Below are 22,803 nucleotides of genomic sequence, written 5' to 3' on the forward strand. Positions count from 1 at the left end.
AAATCAAGGGACATTTACAGAAATCCACTGGGTACAATTAGGCAAATTAAGACTTAAGCAACTTCTCATATCCATTGCTATATGTAGTTCTTTGCTTTGGCAGTACGAACCAAACATTGTCAGGTTTAATTACTCAAACCACTACAGAATCATTTAAAAACATGTTGTTTTCTCTTCCACAAGATGGAGTGCAGTGATAATATCTGAGGATTTTCAAATTGAATCAATATATCATGTCTCCCCTATGCTAGAAAAACCCTCTCAAAACTTTATTCAACCACAGCAAGACAAATCAGAAGCCCCCGCAGGGCAGGTTAGTTGTGGCTATTTCAGATGAGAGGAGTTCAGAGTGCATCCCAAAAAACAAAGCCCACAGGTTCCTTTAGGTCTTTAGCATTCAAAATGAGCAGCAAAACTTAACAGTGATGAGAACTGAACTTGACTCTGGTGGGAAATTGCAACCAAGAAATAGTGCTCACACCCATTTGTAAAAGAAAATTTAAGAATAAAGAAATAATTTTACTCAGTCAAGAATTTTGTAAAGAAGACAGAAAGAATTGCTTTTTCTCTGCCTTGAAATTCCCAGCCATAGCCTTGTGGGTGCAGGGCTGCTGAACTCAATCAAGAGTTGAACTCCTCAAAAATCAAAGCAGTATCAGTGCTTTGATTAGATGTAGCTGCTAGCATTCTGCTGACGTCCCATCAGCTGTGTGCTTAACAGATCCATTTGGGAGAACGAGAAGCTTCCTTATTCTCTTCTTTAATGGTCTGAGTCTGCTTTGTGCAGTTGCAATCTGATGTAGAGAGAAAGGTGTTTGCTGGCAATCAGGTAAATGCACTTTGAATAGGAATAGGGATCGTGAAAGATTCTTCCTTCAGACACCAGGCTTTGTAAGAAAAGATAGCTTTCGTATCAGTTTGCATCCTTTTATAGCCATTTAGTATGATATAGTGAGTCTTGGCACTAATACATAATAATATATTAAAACAATTACTTAAAACTACATTAGCTACCCTGAGCCATGTAGACTTTGGCCGGAAATGACCATCTATGGCCTTGCCCTTCTCAGAATCAGGAGTCACCCTATCCCAGTTTGGAAGTGATATGGCTACCAATGCCACATACTATACAACCTTAGCATTGCAACTACATCTTATTTGGAAGATCCTCCTTACCAAGTCAGCTGTGTGGACAACGAGGAGACACAACGCCTTGTGTTGGTCCTTAAAAATCAGCTGGAACAACTCTGTGTAGTAAAGCCATGCTCAGAAATTAATTAATTTTCCCTTTATGTACACCAGGACTGCAGTACCACTAAGCGCATACCATATTTATGTACCTGCCCGGCAGGAGGCTTGGCGCTCCTCTACATTTGCCAATCCTGCTCCTCAGCATCTTTTACCTGGATTTTTAAGGAGACGCCTTCAACTTTACAGGAACAGCCTGCTGGGCGATGAGAAATGGCACGGGGCGGCTGCGGATCTGCCGAGCGCAGCCCGCGGGGCACGGGGGTGGCGCGGCCGCTCCGCCGGGAAGCGCCCACGGCCCCCGGGGGCGGCGGGAGCCGCTCGGCCGGAGCCTGCGCGCGCCCCCGGGAGGCGGAGCCGCGGCGCGGGCGGGGCTCTGCGGCGGCGGCGGGCGGGACGGGGCGTGCTGCCGGCGGGCGGGCAGGGACGGACGGAGGGAAGCGGGGGAGGCGCTGGCTCGCCCGCCTGCTCCTCGGTCCGCCGGTTCCGCGGCGCTGCCCGGGCAGCAGAGCCGCCGCCGAAGCAAATGGGCAGGCGGCGCTGAGCGGGCTGCCCTCCGCGGGAGTCGGTAGCCGAGGGCAGCGACGCGGCGGGCGAGCAATGCCCCTCACTTCTCTGCTTGCGCTGCCTTTCCTCCTCCTCCCGCTCCCGGCTCTGAAGCTTTTGTTTTCCCCGGCCGCTGTGATGGCAGGAAACTTCCCGGAGGGATGGGCTCAGGCCGGGCTTGTGCTGCGCCGGGCTCCGCAGGGCTCCGGCCACACCGTGAGGTGAGGCGAGGCGAGCGGCGGCGTCGCGCCGCGGCCGTTCCGCGGGACCGGCTGCTGCTCCGCCCGGCCGAGGGCGGCGGGACGGGCGGCGGGAGCGCGGAGAGAGTTGCGCTGGGGAGCGCCCGCGGCTGTGCCGCTTCCCCCGGCCGCGGTCCCACCACCGGGACGGCGTCCTAGCCCCGGGGATCCGTGCCCGTGGGCCAGGACTGCTCGGGGGTCGGCGCCCCGAGGAGGCTGCGTGGGCACCGGGCGTCTCTTCTCCCGGCGGAGCCGCCGGAGCCGTCGGCGGGCAGCGGGGGCAGGAGCGCTGCCGGAGCCGGGTGGGCGCGCTCGGCCGCGTCCGGGGCCCGTGGGGCCGCCTGTGGGGGGCTGCCTCCTCCCCCGGCGGCGGGCGGGGGCCGCGCTTCCGGCCGGGGCTCCGTCCCGGGAGGTGCCCGGCTCCCACCACCCTGGCTCCCGGGACCTGCTCTCCGGGACACTGCCCAGAGGCACGGGGGAGCTGAATGCTTGCTGTCACCTGCTCATCTGGCTGCTGCTTCTGCTCAACTCTGGAGCCCGCCGGTGTCGGTACGGTGTGTGTGCGTGTCGCTCCTGCAAATAAGAAATAGAAACGCCTCGCTGGGTTTTGATTGTTTTTTTATCTACTTAAAAGCGTATGTAGTTTTTGTTTGGGTGTGCCACATGATGTTCCAAACTTGTTTTGTAAAAGTCAAATGATACAGTACTGGTATAGATATATAGAGATATATATATATAGATATGTATATATACATATATATGTATATAACAAAGCGTACAATAAACTTTTCCTTGTAAATTAACAAAAACACTTCTTCTTGTAAATTAACAAAAACACTTTTCGAAGGGAACAGTTGATTTACAGAAAGAAACAGATAACATAGGAATTTTCAATGGTCAGAGCCAGGCGTGGCTGGAAAGTTAGATCTGTGCCCAAGAAGCTTGTTAAATAAAATTGTTTGTCCTTACTGAAATGGATAATGAATGCTTAAGCAGTGGCAAATGGGTTTTACATAACGCATTTTCTGTGGGACATATTGCACATTAGAGCAAAGGCGTCAGAGGCATCAGACTATGAAAAGGGCAGTTTTAAATAGACCATTTCAAGTTAACTGAAAATGTAAAGAAATGTCAAAGAAATTGTTTCAAGATTGGTAACATAGAATACCTGCGTATTGTCAGGTGTTAAAAATGGGGGTTTTTGTTATCTGTTATAAAAGTGTATTTACCAATGTTGCTGTAGCTCCAGCATAACAGTATAGACCCACTAGACATTCCTAGTCTACAGAAGCAAATTTGGTAATGACTAATAATTAGAAGTAGAGTAATTTCTAAATAACTTCCCTTTGAAATATCTACTGACAAATGATCAGCACTCTAAAGTACATTCTCTTAGCTGTTCTACCTTACTCCTTTGTTAGAAGCAGCCTTACTGTAAGAACATATTCTAAATGTATAAAACTTTTTTTTTTTAAGTGAGAAAATAAATGAGACTCTGGAAATTACTAGTTCACATGCAGTGTCTGCCTACTCAGAGGAAACAGGAAGAAGGCAAGATGAGCTCTCCAAGTTTCTAATTTTCTTCTTGTGCGCTACAATGCGTAGGTGACTTTTGTCAGGTGCTGCTGATCAGGCATTGCTTGTGTGCTTCATCATTGCATCTGCCACTTCTAAAATATTCCTCTAGGAATAGTAGCACATAAAGCTTGGAGAGGCTGTGATTGCTTCTCTGCAGTTAATGGAATGCACCCAAGACCATTTTCTGGTTCTGAAGCTAAGTGCTGTAGGTTAGCCCTTGTCAATGCTGTTTAACTCTCTTGCCTTCCAGAACAGGAAATTTGCATGAGAGACTTGTAGCTGCCCTGTGTTAGAAGGATGCTGTGCTGGTGTGTGGCAGCTCAGCAGTCTGTGTGAATTCCATCTCCAGGGAGCGATTCCTGGCATTGCTGGGTTTACTGGTGTGGCCATAGTCTATCTGTAACATTGTCTATCTGCAGGTAGCCTCCCTTAACTTTGTACTCAATGGTAGGGATTTAATTTCCCTGCATTGAGGATCTCTGGCACTATACAATGCTGCTTTTCATAGTCAGTGCTTAGAAGTGCCAGGACTGCTCTCTTCCTTTTTTCTCTGCTTGTGCATATGGTTGAAGATGGAGTAGGTGAAGGCTTGGTGGTTTTCCCACTTGTCCATAAGAGGCTTACATGACTTGTTCTGGTTGTCTGGGAATGTACTCCTAGGGCAATGCATGTCCATAAGCAATCCTGATGGCTAGATGTGAAGGTCCTTGGCCTGCAGTCACATGGAACTTCCATAATTATTTTGCTACAAGTAGCAAGTTGGGCAGAGCAAGTTGGGTTTGTTCTTTTTTTGGGGTTTTTTTTTTAATGCTTCAAAGGATGTCAGACTTAGTTGTTAAAAATGAGGTGAGGCAAGAGGCAGTGTATCTACCATCTAAGAAATACTGCTTGTAGTATCCAGAATTCAGGTCAAAAATTGTCAGATCATGCTGCCTCTCATAGACATACAAAATACTTTAATAGAATGGTGTACTTTTTATCTCTGTAATGTGTTGTCAACCTTTATCTTGCTAACCTAGATAGTAGCACAGTTTGGACTTGAATAGTGAAATTGCTTAACCATCTCATTTCCAGCTGAGGTTAATACTTAGATACTTATGTAAGCCTGAAGTATGTGATGGGACTGGGTTAATGCTCTAAAGTACTTTCCCAAACAGGCAGCTTGACACAGTCAAATTCCTGTTGATTTCATTAGAATTAAACCTCATAAAATACAATTCTTAATATTGAGCTATTTCTGTGTGCAGTTTAGGAGAAAGGTGAACTATCTTTTTTTTTTTCCTTGCCTGGATAAAAGCACTGTTTCAGTAAGGTGTAGTACACTTAAATAGTGTTGGAGGTATCTGAGGAGTCCCACTGGCTTGAATGGCACTTTGAGAAATCTCTTGCATAACTGTAACCTAATTTACCTCAATCTAGATGTTTATTATACACAAGCTGTGTTTAAAAGAATATTATCAAGACCACAGAAGCACAGAAGAGTTTGGAAATTTAAAGCTTTGAAGTAATGCTGATGTGGCCTATGGGAACTGTGCCTTATACTATCTAGGACCCAGTTTTTTTCAGAATGCTTTGCATCTTGAATAAGGCAACCAAAATTAGTGACTGGTTATGACTTTTGCATCTCTCCTGGATTTTCTCCTCCTTGTAGTTACTAAAGCAAGGCTTGAATCATGTTGATGAAATGTAACATGGTGACATACAATAATTGTGGAGAAAGCAAGGTTTTGAACTCTTGTTTGTCTTGGTGACCTTCCAAAAGAAGATGGATTCTGTGTGGATAAGCAGAATTAAGTCACATAGTTAAAGCTTATGTCACAGGGTTTAATTGAAGTCACAAGGTTTAACTGCTACTTCTCAAGTCTTCAGAGCTTGACTAATTTTTTAACATAATTTTTGGATGTAGTTTTGGGTGTAATTTTCTCAGTGCTTTTTTTTCCTTATCCCTAAAAGAAATAGAAGCAAAAGATGTATTTTTTTCCTGGGGTATCTTTGATAATTTCTGATATCATTAGCAAAGTGAGAACCTCTAAATGCCAGCTCAGCTGTAACTGTCTAAAATGTAGTGGTAGGTCACGATCCATAGGTGGATTGGCAATTAAGAGAGATACCAGCCTTTATACATTTGTTATGAAATAACCCTCCTACTTTTTATGTCATGTAATATAACTGACTTGAAGCTTTGATGCCCAGTTCCAATTCTGTTGGCTGCCCATTCTGTGGGCGAGTCTGTCTGGTGACCTTATTGTTGTTTTCCCTGCAATATTCTACTTACCTTTTTCTTCCTGGGCTATCTTATTGCCCTGCTGCTTTCTACATTTTTCTGATACATCCTTTTCTTTGTTGGTTTAATAAATTGTAGTTGCTACTCACTTCATGTGTCCAGTGTGACTATTTTGTCCTAATCTAGCGTGCAGCCCTGTAGTTGCATGGGTCAGGTAAGCTGGCCAAGCAGATCAGGTCTAGAAAGCAAAGAGGAAACTGGCTTTCAGACCCAGTGCTTGGCTTTTGCAGGCTGTAGTGAGGAAATAATCACTTTATAACCTAGGTGAACTGAGGCTGTGGCACAGAACTACAGAATAACTGAGGTTGGAAGAGACCTCTGGAGGTCATGTAGGCCACCTCTATGCTCAGAGATGAGTCTGGTTGAAAGTTAGATGAGGTTGCTCAGGGTCTTGTCCACTTGAGTGTTGAAAATCACAAAGGATGGAAATTGTACAGTCTGTGTGAGTAACCTGTTCCAGTGTTTGACCACTGTCACTGAAGTTTTTTCCCTAAGGCCTAATTGAAGTTACCATACTGTAGCTTGTGTCAGTTGTCCTGGTCCTTTGCTATGAACCTCCAAGAAGAATGAGGTTCTGGTGCTCTTAAAAGCAACAGATGTTTTTCTAATGCTTAATAGCTCACTTTCTGTTAGGAATATGGATAACTTTGGCCAAGTACATAAAAACCAATTCTGTTCCAGCCATGGTTGCACACCTTATTCAGAAACAGGCTGATCAAATCAGTTGGATTACTTTTTTGTTTATGGGGTCAAAATAAGTCTTTTGCTAGCCTTGCTTTTTGAATCAGATGAGATGTTTGGAATTTCTCCTTTCTCACACATGACCGTGCATTGTATATTCCATCAGGTGACTACCTCATTGTGTGTAGTGAATAGATGCCAGTGGTTTAGGAGGTAAATTTAAGTCTTCAAGCTGGACTTCTGAAAGACAGCTTTGTCATCCTGTGATTTTTTTTTTCCACCTTATTAGCTGTATGGACCCCTTGCATAGCAAATTTAAACCCACTGACTACTTTTGAGGGCTCTGTTAGAAATGATCTGCAGAGTACTACATTGACACTGAAGTAGTCTCAACTAGCCTTTCAGGCACAATCAGTGGGGAGAAAATGAGTCTGTTCAGAAAGTAGTTTATTCTACCTATGGCTGTATTATTTGCTCAGTGTCTCTCTGCTTTGTATCATTAGAGTCTCAATGGCTCTTAGCCTTTCTATCCAGCTATGTTAAGGCAAGGTTAATCCTTAGTGAGCACCTTTCCAGTCCTTTATTTTCTTATCATTGCTCAATATATGATCACATGTCTTACTTGCAGCCAATTCTGAATGCTTAATAATTAACTTCAATGTGTATTTCTTTTGTGGTGATGTTCATCTCTGTATCCTAGTTCTTCAGGAAAAGTTAAATTATCTTCATTACCCTACTGTCTTGTGCCAGTTATCCTGCCTTTCAAAAAGGCAAAAAGTTGATGGGACGAGGGCAGAAAATTTCACAAACAAGCGTTTTTGATTGCTTTGAGCACAAGGGGAAAACTGTGCAACAAAGCAGAAGAAAAAACGTGTTTTTAATGCAAATTGTGAAATAATAATCCTATCTTTCTAATGCTGTCTTAGAACTTCAAAACCTGCTACTACTTAGAAGCGGTTATTGCTACTCGTTTTCCACATCAGTAGTGTAGTTCATAAAATTATCCCTTTCAAAGGATTGTACAAGGTTCATTTTGTATAATGATAGAAAGAGACTGATATCTTGTGAAAAATAGAGATTACTTTCTTTTTGTCAAAGACTTGAAATGTAATTTGGAAACACATTATATATCTTGATTAAGTTCTTATTTTCAGTAGATGTTCCAACAAGCCTTTTATTACGTGATCATTTTGATTTTGACTCTTTTGTCAGTTGTCACTTCTGAATTTTCTCTAGACCATTTTCTTGAGTCTTACTTGAGACTTGTGGATGTGTTTAAAAGCACTGTACATCATATACACATATTTTGATATTACTAACTATATGTGCATATGCTTTTGCATATATAAGCTTCAAATAATGATTTAAAATTCATACCCAAATTTCCTGCGCTTCATCCTATTACCAAAATGACTTGAAGAACCAAAGAAAATATCCAAACAAAAATCCAAACTTCCCACATCTAGCCAATGACACGTTATAAAATGTAGAAGAAATGAGTGTGGTGTATTTGTGCTTCCATTCTCTCAACAGTGCACACATGCCCACTAGTACCCCAGACCTTCATATGCTTGAGTACTCTGGGAAAATCATGTGGCCTGCAAAGGAACTTCCTCTTTATTTTTGAAGCAAAATCAACTGAATTGCAGTAGGGCCTCCCACCACATGCCTTATTTCTGGTTTGAAGGGTTTGTGAGTTGGTAGAGCTGAGAAAAGCTAATTCTGTCCTTTACACAACTGAATTCATTCAGCGTGTCTGCTCAAGCTCCAAGTGTGTCAGTTATGATAAGGAGGTGACATTTAAAAGAAATTTGGCAATATTTAATAATGACTCATAAGGCATGTTGAGAGTATTTATAACAGGGAGAAGTTGTACTATGCATTACTGATATTGGGACATCTGCATCTGCTGTCAGAAATTTCCATTGCATTTATTATGGCAATAGGAATGGGGTTGAGTGCATTTGCTGACTGAAGTTAGGAGTGTTTTCCCTCTCCATTCCATTCATTTTGATAAGAAGGCAATTTCCGACTGCATTCATCTTTTCTGGAGATATCAAATCAAAGCATGAAATCTCAGGTAATAGCACTTATGCTGTTAAACTGTTAGATCCAAATGAACTGGATTAAATGTGTTTTCAAGGCTGCCACAAATGATAGACTTGAAAAAGCATCTTCATGGTACAGTGCCAATATGGTGATATACTTCAAGCTATTTTCAGCAAGGCTGAAAATAAAATAGCCCTGGAATATTCTCTCTGGTTTTTCTGCACTGTTTGCAAAGTCTGTCTCTGTTCTTGGATATGTAGCTATTTGAATAAACAATCAGATTCTTTGTTTCTTGATGCCAGTGTAAATGAGTGTGAATTAGGCATTGGTTCAGAGACTCACCTGTCGCTTTGGTGGTCTTCCAAGACTTCACGCTTCTGAAATGATGGGAAAGATGGGTTATCTTGATTCAGTTACAGTGTTTGTGGGATCCTGGCAAGCTCCAGAGCACACTAAGGATCTCAGCATCTGAACTCCAGGGAGTGGGGCCTGGTGAATCACTCCTTGGGGAGGCTGGTGTCAGCTGTTGACAGGGCAATTTCTGCAGTTTGCTGAAACTACAGAATTGCAGAATGCACCTATTAAGTATTATGCTACTCTTATATGGAATCCTGAGTCAGATTTTCAGGCAGATGTGTGTACCATTTTAGGTACCTAGAGGTGTTCATATACAGTACTGTTACAAAAGAAGAGTAATAAAATAGGTACATGAAATTATTTAGGTGAATTCACTTTCCAGAAATGCATGTTCTGTCTGACTGCTGAGTAAGCTTATGTGGTTACCTCAAAACTGTGTTGAATTAGGTGGGATCAGTCTCAGGCCTAGTAGGAAGAAAAGGAGGAGGGGGATGGTGTGTGTAAAACCAGATGGTGGTAAGGAAATGGAATTCCCTAAGGTCTGAGGTAGGGGCTTCATATTGATAAGCACTTACAATTTTGTCACACATTCCCAAAAGGGCTACCCAGTTCAATGCTCAGCCTGCTCAAATCTCTTTTCATTGCTGTCAGCAGGTCAGCAATGAGGACTTGTGTGCCACCACTGTACAGCTGAGTCATGCAAAGTTATGAAGAACTGAAATGGTTCTCTGCATGCCAGAGGTATTCTGTGAATTAAAGACTGGCTTGCTGTTGATGAGCCTTTGAGATAGAGGCAGTGGTGGTTCTATTCTACATAACTTTGCAAGGTTGAAGTTGCCAAATTCATGCAAAATGGTGTATGTTTAAGATGCATTCTGTGATTTTAAGTTGTATCCATTCATCTGTGATAGAAAGTCTGATGTTATCCAGTTTCATTGGGAAATTGCTAGTTACTATCCAGTTCTTCACCTGGATATCTTGAATATTATCACCCTGTTATTTATACACCGTTACTGTTGTGGACTGGATTTTTAGTTTAGTTTGTATAGATGATGTTTATAGTTTTAGATGCAAAAAGTTGAAGAGTAAGAAATTCTAAGACAAGTGGCTTCTACTTTATAATGTGATCAACTTTCATCAGGAGTTTTTTGGCCATCATTAATGGCATTGCATCCTAAGTCTTGCAAATTAGTTCTCTTTGAAAAATCTTAAGAGAACTGATTGACCAGGTGCAATTCTAAAAGCCTCTTCAGCTGGACATGGTGAAACAAAGATGAAGTCTTTTCATTTCTGAAACTCTTGGTGGAAGATATTCTCAGTATGGGAACCAGCTTTTCAAACTAGAGCAGTGAGAACTTGCGTGTGTGTTTTAAGGACATTATTGCCTTTTCAGATTCATTTATATGCTCAGTAATCACGATGACTGTTTAAAATATAAATGGTTTTGAGCCTATTTCCGGTGTACGGGAGGATATGGTTTGAGAATTTAGCTTTCTGCAGCCAGATGGATTATAGTGTTGCTAAGGAAACAGACTATAAATGAAGTGGCAACTGGGTGTCCCTAGAATATCAGACTGCTTGAAGCTGGTATTTTAAACTCATTTAGGTGGGTTGCTAGATGATGTGATGAGAAGTTAATTTCCTGTATTTTATGGTTCATTAATTTTCATTGCTTTATTAGTATTTACAAAAGGTACCTTAACTTCCCACTCACACTACCTAGCATGTGGGTCACTGAACAAAAAATTGCTATGGGAATTAGAAAATGGACAGAAGCTGTACAGAGACACAGGTTCTAAAATAATCATTCAAACTACTGACTAGTGGATAGGTAACAGTGTATAAAGACCTGGCAGCAGTATGGTCTGACTGAAAAACTGATATAAGGAAGTGAGCTGAGTTGCTTCAGAGTACTTGGGAAAGAACAGAGCTTCTACAGACCTGGTGAAGTTACCGGTTTTGAACTTCATGTATAAACATATATATTATAGCTATTTGATACACATACATGAGGTTGCTCAGAGCAAGGGAATTGAGTTGTGGTTTTGATACTTGCTGTGCCCAAGAAAATACCTGGCTCTTTTTTTCCTAGTGCTTTTAATGAAAATGTATCAGATTTCCGGACCAGGGTTAATGACTGATACATCAGAGGTGGTGTTTTTGGTTTTTCTTTCCTTATCGGTGAAAAGGGCAAGCATACCTGAGCCATTCTAGCTAAGCATGCAGCTAATAGATAAAGACTTAAGTAAGCTGAGCCTGCAGGACAGACAGCAACCTCTCCTGTTGATAAGGTGGACTGGGAGGAGGACAGGCAGTGGTTCAGTCTGTGGAGCTTCAGAAACTTGCCGTAGCTACTTCTGTAACAAAAAGGTCTGGAGAGCTCTTAGTAAGACTGAAAATGGTAAGAGCTTGCCAAGCAAAGATAGTTTGTAAGCTAAATATGAAGTGGAAGGCTAAGGAAGGTTTTCAAGTATGTACAGGTGGTTGGTAGAATTTCCATTCTATGTGTTGTGAATTGAAATTAAACTGTTTCCAATAAAACACATTCTTGAAGATGTGTCTTTGTTCCAGCACTGTAAAACCTTCTCAACATGCAGCATATGAACTGTTATTTAGAGTACATTTGAGAGAACTGTTTCTGGTCTTTTCTGCCAGGTAGGCAACAGAGGTCTTTGTGGAGATGGAATTAAAGCACTATAACTTTTCCCTCCGTGATTGTCAAATGACTGGATTTATTGGGTTTGTACTGACAACTGAGTGCTGTCAGTTTGCATACAGATCAGGATCTTTTCACTGGAACAGTAGCTAGGCACAGACTAGAATTTCATGGCATGTAATTCATGACCTTTCCTCTAAAATCACTCCTTTGCTGAGGGGCTTTGGAACTGAGCAGGTTCAGTTGTCCTGGTGGCTGGTTGCTCCTGATGCCTTGAATCTTCCTGTGTCACTCTCTCTGTGCTCATTGTGTGGTGGAAGGAGCAGTAGGACCCATGAGAAAGGTGTCAATAAAGAGGTTTTTTTCTTTTTTTCTCCTGAGCTGGAAATACAGGAGAAGCATCACTTCTGATTTTATGTGAGTTGGTTTTTGATGTCTTAGGCTGAAAAATGTTAATTTCAGCAGTATCATTATGGTCTGTAAAGAGGTTTACAGAGAGCATGGAGACAAGGGTTTCGTTTTCTGGTCTCATGGCAGATGTCATTGCACTTGTTTTCCTATAAATCATGCCTATAACTTTGAGTTATTTCTAACTTTTGTGTGTTTTAAAAGGTTGGTACAACTCCCTTGGTCTGAATTTTTCAGCTGTTACTGAGTAGCTGTAATTGAATTAGAAATTGTATGTTACAATTATATGTTACATTTATGCTATTCAGAGTCATTCTGGTTGCAGGATGATAAATTCCATACAGTATTTTCTCAGGGTCAATTTCATGTCTAAAGAGAGACTGAATAAACTTCTCTGTAACAGAAGAAACATTGTTATTATTTGCAAAATTCATTCGTTGAGCATATTTAAACAGCCTTTGGTGGAGTAGGGAGATATGATCTTTAGCTACCAAAGTGGAAGACAACAGGAATTAATGGATTACACCTTTCTGGTAAGGTAATACTTGGTAGGTTGGAGGGATTTGGGATGTTTTAATTTTTCAGTGGTTTGTTTTTTGGGTTTGTTTGTTTGTTTTTGGGTTTGTTTGGTTTTGTTGTTGTTGTTGGGTTTTTGGGGTTTTTTTTGTTGGTTTGTTGTTCTTTTTGGAGGTATGTGTTTTTTCAGATTTTTGGTTTTTTATTTCTCTACTTTTAGTAGAGAAATAAAATAGTGTGAAAATCCCTAACTTACTACTGAAGGAGCTTTTCCATGGAAAAAAACCTTTCTTAAATATGAAGTTTATGAACTCAGAACTGCTGTAACTATCTATAGAAGGCATTTGATTTGGTCTTCTGTTTGCTTAAAAGGTCCCAAGTAGCACAGAACTAATTAGTAGTACAGAGTCCATTCGATTAACTGTTAATTTATTTGTAACAAGGGATTATAAGGTACTTTAAAAAATCATTCCTAGAAAGGATTTGAATTCTTCAGTTGATATTTATGTTGCATTTTTATGATTAAAAAGCCTGGAAAAAATTTAAGTACTGATCTCTTGTATTACATGAAAAAAAGTGTGCTTTAAAAATCATTAGACTAGCTCATTTAAATGTTTTTGGCTTGCAAATGTAATCAATTTTTTTATCTCTTTGGGATATATGTTACAAGCCCTGCTTGTTGGGTCTGAACAGAAATTATTAGTGCCTGCGTTGCATAGGGTCTGAATGTCTGCAATATGTCATCTCACCCTGAGAAGTGTCCAGATGGGAACTCTTAATTTAACTGTCTTTTAATTCCTAGCATGAATAGATTTCTGACTAGGATTGTATCTCCAAAATAGCTGCTGTCTTAGAAGTTTTATTCCAGTTGGCTGACATGACCCAAAAATAATTCTGAAGCTATCAAATGAGATGACACAGATAACTATCAATAATTTGATTGTTTATTTATTCTCCGTTTCTGTATTAGGAAAAATAAGTTACTATTGTAACATGCAGCTGATTTTTAATAGATTAATTTAGTCTAAAAGCAAAGTATAGGGTAAATCTGGGGAAAGAATCAGAGGAACCTTATGACTTAGATGATTTTTTGTATTAAACATTTTATGTTTATCTTTGGTTGAATAGAGGTGATAATAACTATTGGCAATATATGCACATGTGTGTATATGTATGAGAAGAAAGGTTATAATATAAATAGGCATATAAAGTAAATCTTTGCTTAGTTCTCAGCTGAATCTTGCCATTGCAGCCTTTGAGCACTCCCAGAGCAGAATGCTGTGAGTGGGAGTGGCCTCATTTAACTTGCTACCAGCATCTCTTCATGGGAGCCAAGAAGTGAGACCCATAACACCTGTATTGCAGCAGCAGGATCCTGGGCAGGCACAGAACTTGGCTCTAGCATGGCCTGAATCCCTGAGGCAAAAGCAGAAGCAGGGCTGATGGCTTTGCTCTGGGAGCTAAATCAAATCCCAGGAATTTGTGAGCAGCACACTGTGTGAAGAGTGCACACATCTGGCCATTCTAATCACTTTTTCATTAGCATCCCTGCATCTTTTCATAAAGAGATGAATTTTTGTTAAAATAAATTTTGTTTCACAAGCAGGTATGTTTCTGTGGGAGATACAGCTTAAATTCCACCAGTGTAGAGTGCTGCTGCTGGCATTACCATTTTTATAGGCTGAGTTTTGTAAGCCCTTGCTTACAAAAGAAGACAGTGTGCTAACAGCTGTTGTCCAAACTACTGACAGAAAAATTCATCTTCCCCTGATTTTAGCAGAAGGCAATGCAATAGTGTATGTTGGGTATACTGGGGCACTACAGAGGAAGTAAGAATGATGTAATGCAAGGAGCCTTTAGATCTTTACCTTAAGGTATATGAAGGTGAAACATTTTCAGAGAGCTCAGAGAATATAGTGGAGAAGTTTCTGTAGTTGAAAAGCCAAAATAGCCTTAGGACAACTCTCTTAAAGCTTTTTGACTTGAAGCAGACTTTTTTACTTCCTTATTATCTTCTGATGGACTGACTCTTTTGTGAAGGAAGTAAGCTTTCAGTATTTCATTTCATTGTTGCCTGTGGTTTGACTTAGTATCCCAAGAAAATGTTAGAAAAATTTGATAAAATATGGCTATAGACTAGGCATGAAGAGACATAGAGAATTGTCAGTAAAGTATGTAACAAAATTACAACTCACTTGAAAAGCAATTTCATAATATTTCTGATCTTCTCTAGACTCTTGCTAAGTCTTTATTGTAATCTGGGTATTTGTGGGAAACACCTTAAAGTTTAATTATGTGTAAAATCTTTGTGATTTTAGTTCCACTATTTCAGTTTTTTGTAAATGACAGCTCCTGATTTGGGGAATCAAAGGTGCAGATTTTTCTATGATCATCTGTAAGTACAGGTTTTGCACCATTCTTGCTTGTGGCACGGGACTGACTGTTAAATTAAAATATCTCTTAGTATGTAGAATCTAAATCTACATCTTAAGCTTTGGTCTGTGTTCCCCAGCATCTCACAGCTTCAGGCCAGAAATGTGAAGCTTTTAAATTTGCTTGCCAGGGTCAGTTTTAGTTCAGTTTATTCCTTCTGCTTTGGGACTGGGGAGCTGGGTTCAGGAATGAGTGAATGAAGAAGGAAAAGGTCAGGACTACCCTTTCAGTAGCTCTGCCAGGTCTAAATGCTGATATCATCAAGGTTGTAATTCCACAGGTGGAGCTCTTTGCAGGGTCAGGAATCCTTGCACTCAAATTTCATGAAGGGTTACAAAGCTTTTCCCCTCTGTTCTTAGAAAAAAGCCTGATTAGTAATTTGTAATGGAGTGGAAAAAAGGGAATTTCATTACGAAACAGTTTTAACCCCTAGCTGTCAACAGAAAACTACCCAAAGCAGTCTTGCCCAGCAAGCTCTGCAATGTACTCCAATTTAATAAAATTTTCCAGATTTACTTTGGAAAAGTACTTCTCTTTTTTTCTTCTTGGAGGTTGGAAGTGAAAGAATTTCATCACGGTGTTTCAGATACTTGTCTAAATTGATTTTAAAGATACTTTTATTTTAGTGAGAGTTAGGAATATTTTCTGTGATCATATAAGTAGAGATTGGAAAGGACTCTTGTGTCAGAGGATATGCTTGTCTGGTGGGAAGATCTTACAGGTTATTGAGGTATTTAATCTTGTCCAGGCTCCCAGTAGTTTTCTGCCTCCTTGCAGACCTATTCACTTCTTTGACACTTCAAAAAGCAGAAGAGGGAAGATTACCAGTTTATATTCCTTACCTCACTAAAGAGGGAACAAACCAAATGGAGAAAGTTTATAATAATCCAATGGCTGCATTTATCTCTTTTATACCGAGGTATATCTGAGAATTGTTTTCCTTCCCTCTTTGTTCTGTGGAATAAATGCAAAGATCAAATTTTTGTGCTCATGGAAAACAACTTGTATTTGTAGATTATCAGAAAAATCTTTTAGACACCAGCTTCCCTTGTGGCTAGATAATGTGTTCTGCAGAAGGCAGATGTTTCAGCAGACTCCAGTCTGGCAAATCAACCCTTATGTTTTGGGTGTTTGAAGTCCATGTTGAGTTGGCTGCAGATACAGAAACTCAGCACTGAGTGATTGCAGGGGTCAGTACATTATGGGAGGTCTTGGAGTGCAGCTTGTTACTGCTTCCCGTGCTGAAGGCCATTGTAAACTCATTGGCTGGTTTGTCCTTCAGCCCCTGTGTGCATCATTTATTTAGAAATCTGTTCCTGAAGGATCCTGGTATCTTTTGTTCCAGTGTGGAGGTGACTTAGAGATGTTCCTAGCTTATTCTTGCAGAAATTAAAAGTTGTGTAGCCTTTTAAAAGCAAGCATATAAAGTGTCTCATATATTTTTCCTTTTTATATATGTATCTAGATATATATATAAAGATGTAGATAGATACAGATTTCAATATATAGATATAGATATATAGATATTTATAAATTCATTAGGTCACTTAAAACTATTAGTGTGACATAAACTCAGTTTTCAAGGCTCACTGAAATTTTATGGCTTTTGTCTAAGAGTATAAGGAAAAGCTACCTCGAAAATTGACATTCTCAGATAAGAAGTGATGATATCTGATGAGAACTGATTCTGTCATGAACTTGTGATAGAATATGCAGCTTTTTAGCTATGTTAGGTCCAGTTTGCAGAAATAATTTAGCTATCTGAGGTATATTAGCAGTGTGATGATGATTGATTGGTAAAATCATACATAAAGGAAGTGCTGAGATCCTGCATTGAAACTTTAATGATTTATTCTTCTCTTTAGACCTGTTTTCTTGTCTTTTGTCCAATGCTGTTATCTTTGCTGTTTGGGGAAAATTTATTTGTCTTCTTTATGATGCTCAGTAGTAGATTTAAATGTTATTGTTTTGAGCTGCTTTAGGGATTTAAAGATCAGGATCCTGACGGTTAAGGGTAAGAATTTATTTTGATAGATGCGGTAAGACTTACAGCAGCTGGCTGCTGTGTGCTTGTCTACAAGTGAAATAAACACAGCTGAATGAGTCCTGAAACAAGGTGTTACTCCAGCCCTGACAGATCCTAGTATGAAATGCTGAGATTGTTACCATCCATAGATGACGTAGCTGAGGATTTCTTTGGTTTGATGAAACTTTGATGCCTTAGTACCTTCTGCCAGAAAGGGGGCATGCAGTCTGCCTTCTGTCAAGAGACACAAAATATTCTACTTCTCCCAATAAAAATAAAGTTTTGTTAAAGGAAAAATTTTGCTATTTTGCTCTTGTCCTGCCTTGAATGTGAATGTGAATGTCACTTTTGTTTTTTGTTTGTTTTTTTTTTAGGTTATTTGGGAAGAGAATAATTAGCTGAACAAAACAGCACAAGATGACTTATGATTCCTGTTCTTCATGGGAGCCTGTCTGGATTGGTATGCTTTGAGTTTTTTGTGTGGAATTGTTTTGGGGTTTTTTGGTTTTTTTTGCTACACTGACATACAGTGATTACATACATAGATTCACTTAAAATTTAGGAATTTAGGAAGCTTTCAACCAACTTGTTAGTTGCATGTTAATAACTAGGTGGAGACTATGAATGTTTTCAGTATGTTTTCAAAAATGTTCAACGTTTACCCAAGGTACTACAGTTCTCGCTCAGCTCTTCATCATGATGATGGTTAATGTGACCATTGAACTGGTGGAAAAGTTAGAAGTCAGGGGAAATATGACAGAACTAGAAATGAACCTAGAACTGCCCAAGTCCTTTCACATGATCTGCAAACTGAGAACATGATTTTTCCTGAGAGCTAAGAAAACAGAATTATTTTTTACGTTTTGAATATTTGTGGTTTACAGTGGTGATAATGATTACCATGACTAACGTTTCTTGACAGTTAATGGCTCTCTGAATGAAGGTCATAAGGAAATATCATCGAGAGACCAATTAGTTGTACTAAATGACCCAAGGCAGAGGTGACTGTTTCCCACAGTACTTTCCTATGAAAATTGCCACAGCAGTGTTTATAGAGTGGAAAAAAGAACAATTTCCTAAATTAAAGTAATGCCTCTTGTGAATAGTTTTATGGGTCATCTGCTCATGCAGTGTAGTTGATTAGTTTCAATTTAGGTTATATGTAAATAGGTATTAAAACTGAAAACTGCTGGTTTCTTTTAGGTGAGTAAGACCATCGTCCCTGCTGCTTTGTGCTCTGACTCATTCTTTTCACTGGTGTTAGCAGAAAGGATTCCATTGTGACATGTTCCTGCCTCTGCTTAATTGCAAGGGAAGCAATGCTTGATTCGTATTTAGAGGGCTGTGTCCTGGGCTTATTTGTACAATAATGTGGTGTCAGAGAGCACATACTTGAGTATTTTTCTCATGGCACATAAATTCTCTTGAAAATAAAATAAGCCCATGTCCTTCATGCTTATTTTTACTGTTTTTCCCCTAAGAATATTTTGGTTTTTAAATGTTTTTTATGTTGTAAAAAATATTTTTTTGCCGAAGTTTGCCTGTAAAATAAAACCATTGATAGTAGCTATAAAGCATGCAGAAGCTTCTGGGACCACTTAAAATATCCCAAAGAAATAGGATCACTGTACCAGGCAGTGCTGATTTCAGGTTTCTGAATTATTTTTGTGTGCTGGATGAAATCGTGGTGGTGGTCAGTATTGCCAAAATATGCTTGATTCTAGCAGACAAATTGATGAAGTCATTGAACATTTTGGCAGCTGTTCATAGTGTGTTCTGATCTGCGTTAAACTTCACTGTTATTATGACACTGTTATGTTCCCTCTTTTATCTTTCTTGGAGTTCCTGGCTTTGACTGATGTCAGTTTTGCATATAACATATAATCTTTTATTTTCAGTTGAGCATGCTATCCAGATTTTGAACAGGAACCTTTTAGCTTCTAAAGCTGTTATAAACAGACCCAGTTCTAGCAATAATTATATTTGATGAATGGAATTTGTGTGTTATTTAGCTTTAAGTATGTACTTCATTGAAATAATTGTGTCTATTATGTTCCATAAAAAGAAAGTTGTATATGAGTGAGAACCTTGCTTGAGAGAAAATGTGCATACACAGTAAATTTCAGCACTGAAATTGAAAAAAGTGATTGTATGAAGCATTTTTGCAGCTGAAAAGAATCTGTGAGAGTACATGTTCCAAAAGTGAGAATGCTGGGAGAAAAAGGTGCCTATCTGCCTTTTGCTTGAGTACCTGACCATCAGTAGACTTACCCATTTAAACTATCAAAGCATGGTTGTCTTTTACAAGCTGTGTGATTACCATTCAGCAAGGACTGGGGCTTTGAAATTACAGGATCTGCCTTTCTCAAAGAGTGAGTGAGGACTGAAGTGCTGTCACTTGAAATTGTCTTATTGGTTTCTTTCATCTTATATTTCTATCTTTACATAATTTTGGAAAAGTTGGAAGGGTAGGAAGAAGGGTGGAGGCACGTGTTTAATAATCATGTACATGCTCATGGAAGAAGGCCTTTAAGTAGGGAGAAAAAAAAAAGGAGAAAAAATTTTATGTGCTGGCAACAGAAGGGAACCTCTTGAGTTTACTGGCTGAATTGGTCAGTCACTTTGATGAAGGATGATAGCCGAGAAAGAGCATTGCCTGCAGGTTAAATAAATGTAAATCCAAACCAGTATCTGAACATGCTGATTCTGTCTGCACTGCACACAGATATTTCATCCTCAGAGTGATAAACAGAGCCTGGAGAATGGTGGCTGCTGGAAACCATCAGGAAGAAAGGAGCACAGGAGCAACACAGGATCCAAAGCTTGCAGTTCTCTTACTAGGTTAGGTGTCTTCTTTGCAAGAGCTGATCAGTGCTCACTCTCTCATCCTTCTTGAAAATATAGGGCTGATGACTTATACAACAGCCCAATGGCTGGTGCTCTTTCCACTTTAGGCATTAGGCTGGGTCCAGGCAGCAGCTTGGATGAGGTCATTGTCCTCCTCTTCTCTTAATGCTGCATAGAGAAACATGCAAACATCACACAGAGGGGACAAAGCACAAAAGGGAATGTAGCTATTTGCATAGAGCTGGGATGATGAGAGAGCATATGTGAGATTATTTTTCTTTCTTTTTCTGTGTTTGTTAGGAATAAACTATAGACACTTGCGGGTCCTTTGTCCTTTGCTTTATACTGTGTGCTACTGACTTGAGAAATGCAGGGTCGCACAAATCTTTTCAGCTTAGTTAAGGATGCAGAACACTTTTACTCCTTCTCCACTTGTCTGGTTCCTTCTGTTAAGAAGGAAAATTTAGGATATAGCAGTATTTTCTGAAGCTTTGATTGTTTACTATAAAACATTAGCAGTAGTTTCTCTAGGTTTTGTTTGATTTGTTTTCCTCTTTAAAACTTTTATGATACATGTTATCATCTAAGCCTCTGCTGAACTTCATACTTCGGAGTGTGAGGTTGCGTGGCATAATGGATGTAAACTTTACCTGATAAGCCAATTCTGTTATGTGAATTTAAAGCTAGTCAGGTAACTCCATGTATGTGCTCAGATGTCTGTATTCAAATCAGAAGGCCATGTATCTTTTGCAGTCAGCAGAGAGAGATGGGTGATTCACCTCTTTCTACATGGACATCTGTATAATGATATGAAATATGTCCCAAATGCTGTATGAATTCACAGAAGCTCGATGACATCCACAACATCCTGTAACAAGTGTTTTCATAATTACTTGTGAAATAATAATTTCCAAATGTGGGCTCCTCAGTTTGAGAGAGACATGGATATACTGAAGAGAGTAAAGGGTTACAAAGAGGATGAATAGGCTGGAGCATCCCTTCTGTGAGGAAAGACTGAGAGAAGTGGGGCTATTCATCCTGAAGTAGGGAAGGCTCAGGGGGATCTTACCAATGTTTATAAATACTTGGAGAGGGTACAAAGAGGACAGAGGCAGGATCTTTTCAGTGGTGCCAGGTGATAGAGGCAGTGGGCAGAAACTGAAACAGGAAATTCCCCTGAATATCTGGAGACAGTTTTTCTCTACTGTGGCCCTTTAGTAGGTGGCCCTGCTTGAGCAGAGAGGTTGGTGATGATCTCCAGAGGTGTTTTGTGATTTCTTTGACTTTTCCTGTTCTTTTGTTATTAGAGACAGCAATCATTCACTTTCCCTTAAGTGTCACTAAAAACTTGGTAGACCTCTATGATAGCTTTTTTCAGTTGCTTTTTAATAGAGATCAAGTGGTGCAGAACTGAGCATAGTACTGGATAGATGCCATAGATGTGTATTGTAGCAGGTGGTGTATCTAAATATACAGTGTATATAGCTAGCTCCTGGTTTTCTTCTCAGTTCCTTTGCTAACAATTCTGAGCACATGGCTGATGTTTTCATAGAGCAGACTATGAAAATTTGAAGATCTGTTTTTCTTCTGGATGGTAATTATTGGTTTAGCATCTGTTACTGTGTAGATAACTGTTTTCAGTACAGGCATAGCTTTATCTCTAGCACTGAATTTTATGGGGTAGACTGTTGGCTTGCCACTAGCTCTTGAGAGATCCCTCTGTACCTTTTTATAGTTGACCTTTTTTTTATTAAATTGACCTGAAAAACAGTTCATGTTCATCATCAGCAAATGTCATGGTTTTGCATTTCCCTCTTCTCCTCTATAGATTAAAGAGCTTGAGCCCTGGTAAAGATTTTATTTTTTAGGATCATTCTGGTGACCTCTTTTCTCTACAAAACTAAACACTCCCTTTTTTTGTTTCCTATTTGAAACTTATTATTGTCTGTAGGAGGGTTTTACATTTATCTAAGGGCAGATTAGTTTCTTTTAGAGCCTTGGTAGAAAGACCTGTACAAGGCCAATCAGAAATACAGAAGTTGCTTTTGCTGACTTATTGCTTACACAGCTCTAAAAGATACTACCCTGGGGATCTAATTTTCTTGCTCCAAGATTTTAAATCCAGAATTATTTGTTGAATTTATGTTCTTTTGCAGTTCCTGCAGAATGCTACAGCTTCCTTTCCTTCATAGTGTTCTCAGCTTGTGGAGTCATAAACCTCAGTGGAACTTTGGGTGAGATTTTCTTGTTCATTGCTAAACTATTTCTTGTTTATTCTGGAAAGTTCTTTTAACCTTTTTCCTGTTGGTTACATACTTTATTCTAAAAAAATGTTAAAGAAGACTAGTAGAGGAAAAGTTTATATAGATCAAAGAAAGAAGAGCTTTGGCTAGTATATATGCTTTAGCCTGTAATCTGTAATTAACATTGAGGTTTTCTCTAAAGGAGTTAGTGTAAAAATAAAATATAAAGAGAGATAATGGAGGGAAAGAAAAATCTATAATTAAGTTAATGGAATTGGTCATTTTTGAAAAATGTCAATGTACATAACTTTATATACTTCTGATGGGTTATACAATCTTTGAAATATAATAGGACAGAATAGAAAATTATAACTTTCATTCAAGCAGTAAGACCTCTAGAAAGTGGAATTTGTGTGAATCTCTGTTGGGTTTGTGTAACGAAGTTTTGGTAGCAGGAGTGGCTTCTGTGAGAATCTGCCAGAAGCTTCCTCTGTGACCCATCGAGCCAATGTCAGTGGAAGGGACCCACACATGAGTGTTCAAGAAAAACTGCAGCCTTCCCACCCCTACAGTGAGAAGGACTGTATTGGAGAAGTTCATAGAGGACTGTCTTCCATGGGAGGAATCCACACTGGAGGAGGGGAAGAGTTTGAGTCTTCCCCCTGCTGAGCAAGGGGCAGCAGAAACAACGT

At 39.8% G+C, this 22,803-nt stretch overlaps 1 protein-coding gene across 1 annotated transcript in view; it reads left to right on the plus strand.

The window, feature by feature from the left end:
* The first annotated feature begins 1,646 nt into the window (after positions 1–1,646).
* The window catches only part of GPR63 (G protein-coupled receptor 63), a 28,558-nt gene continuing 7,401 nt past the window's right edge, over positions 1,647–22,803 (plus strand). The window contains exons 1-3 of the mRNA XM_077174734.1: positions 1,647–2,015; positions 17,396–17,481; positions 22,025–22,102. The gene's annotated coding sequence lies outside the window, so the exon portion shown is untranslated. The remainder of the gene's footprint in view (positions 2,016–17,395; positions 17,482–22,024; positions 22,103–22,803) is intronic.

Source organism: Agelaius phoeniceus, chromosome 3 (genome assembly GCF_051311805.1).
Source record: "Agelaius phoeniceus isolate bAgePho1 chromosome 3, bAgePho1.hap1, whole genome shotgun sequence".
Classification (NCBI taxonomy): domain Eukaryota; kingdom Metazoa; phylum Chordata; class Aves; order Passeriformes; family Icteridae; genus Agelaius; species Agelaius phoeniceus.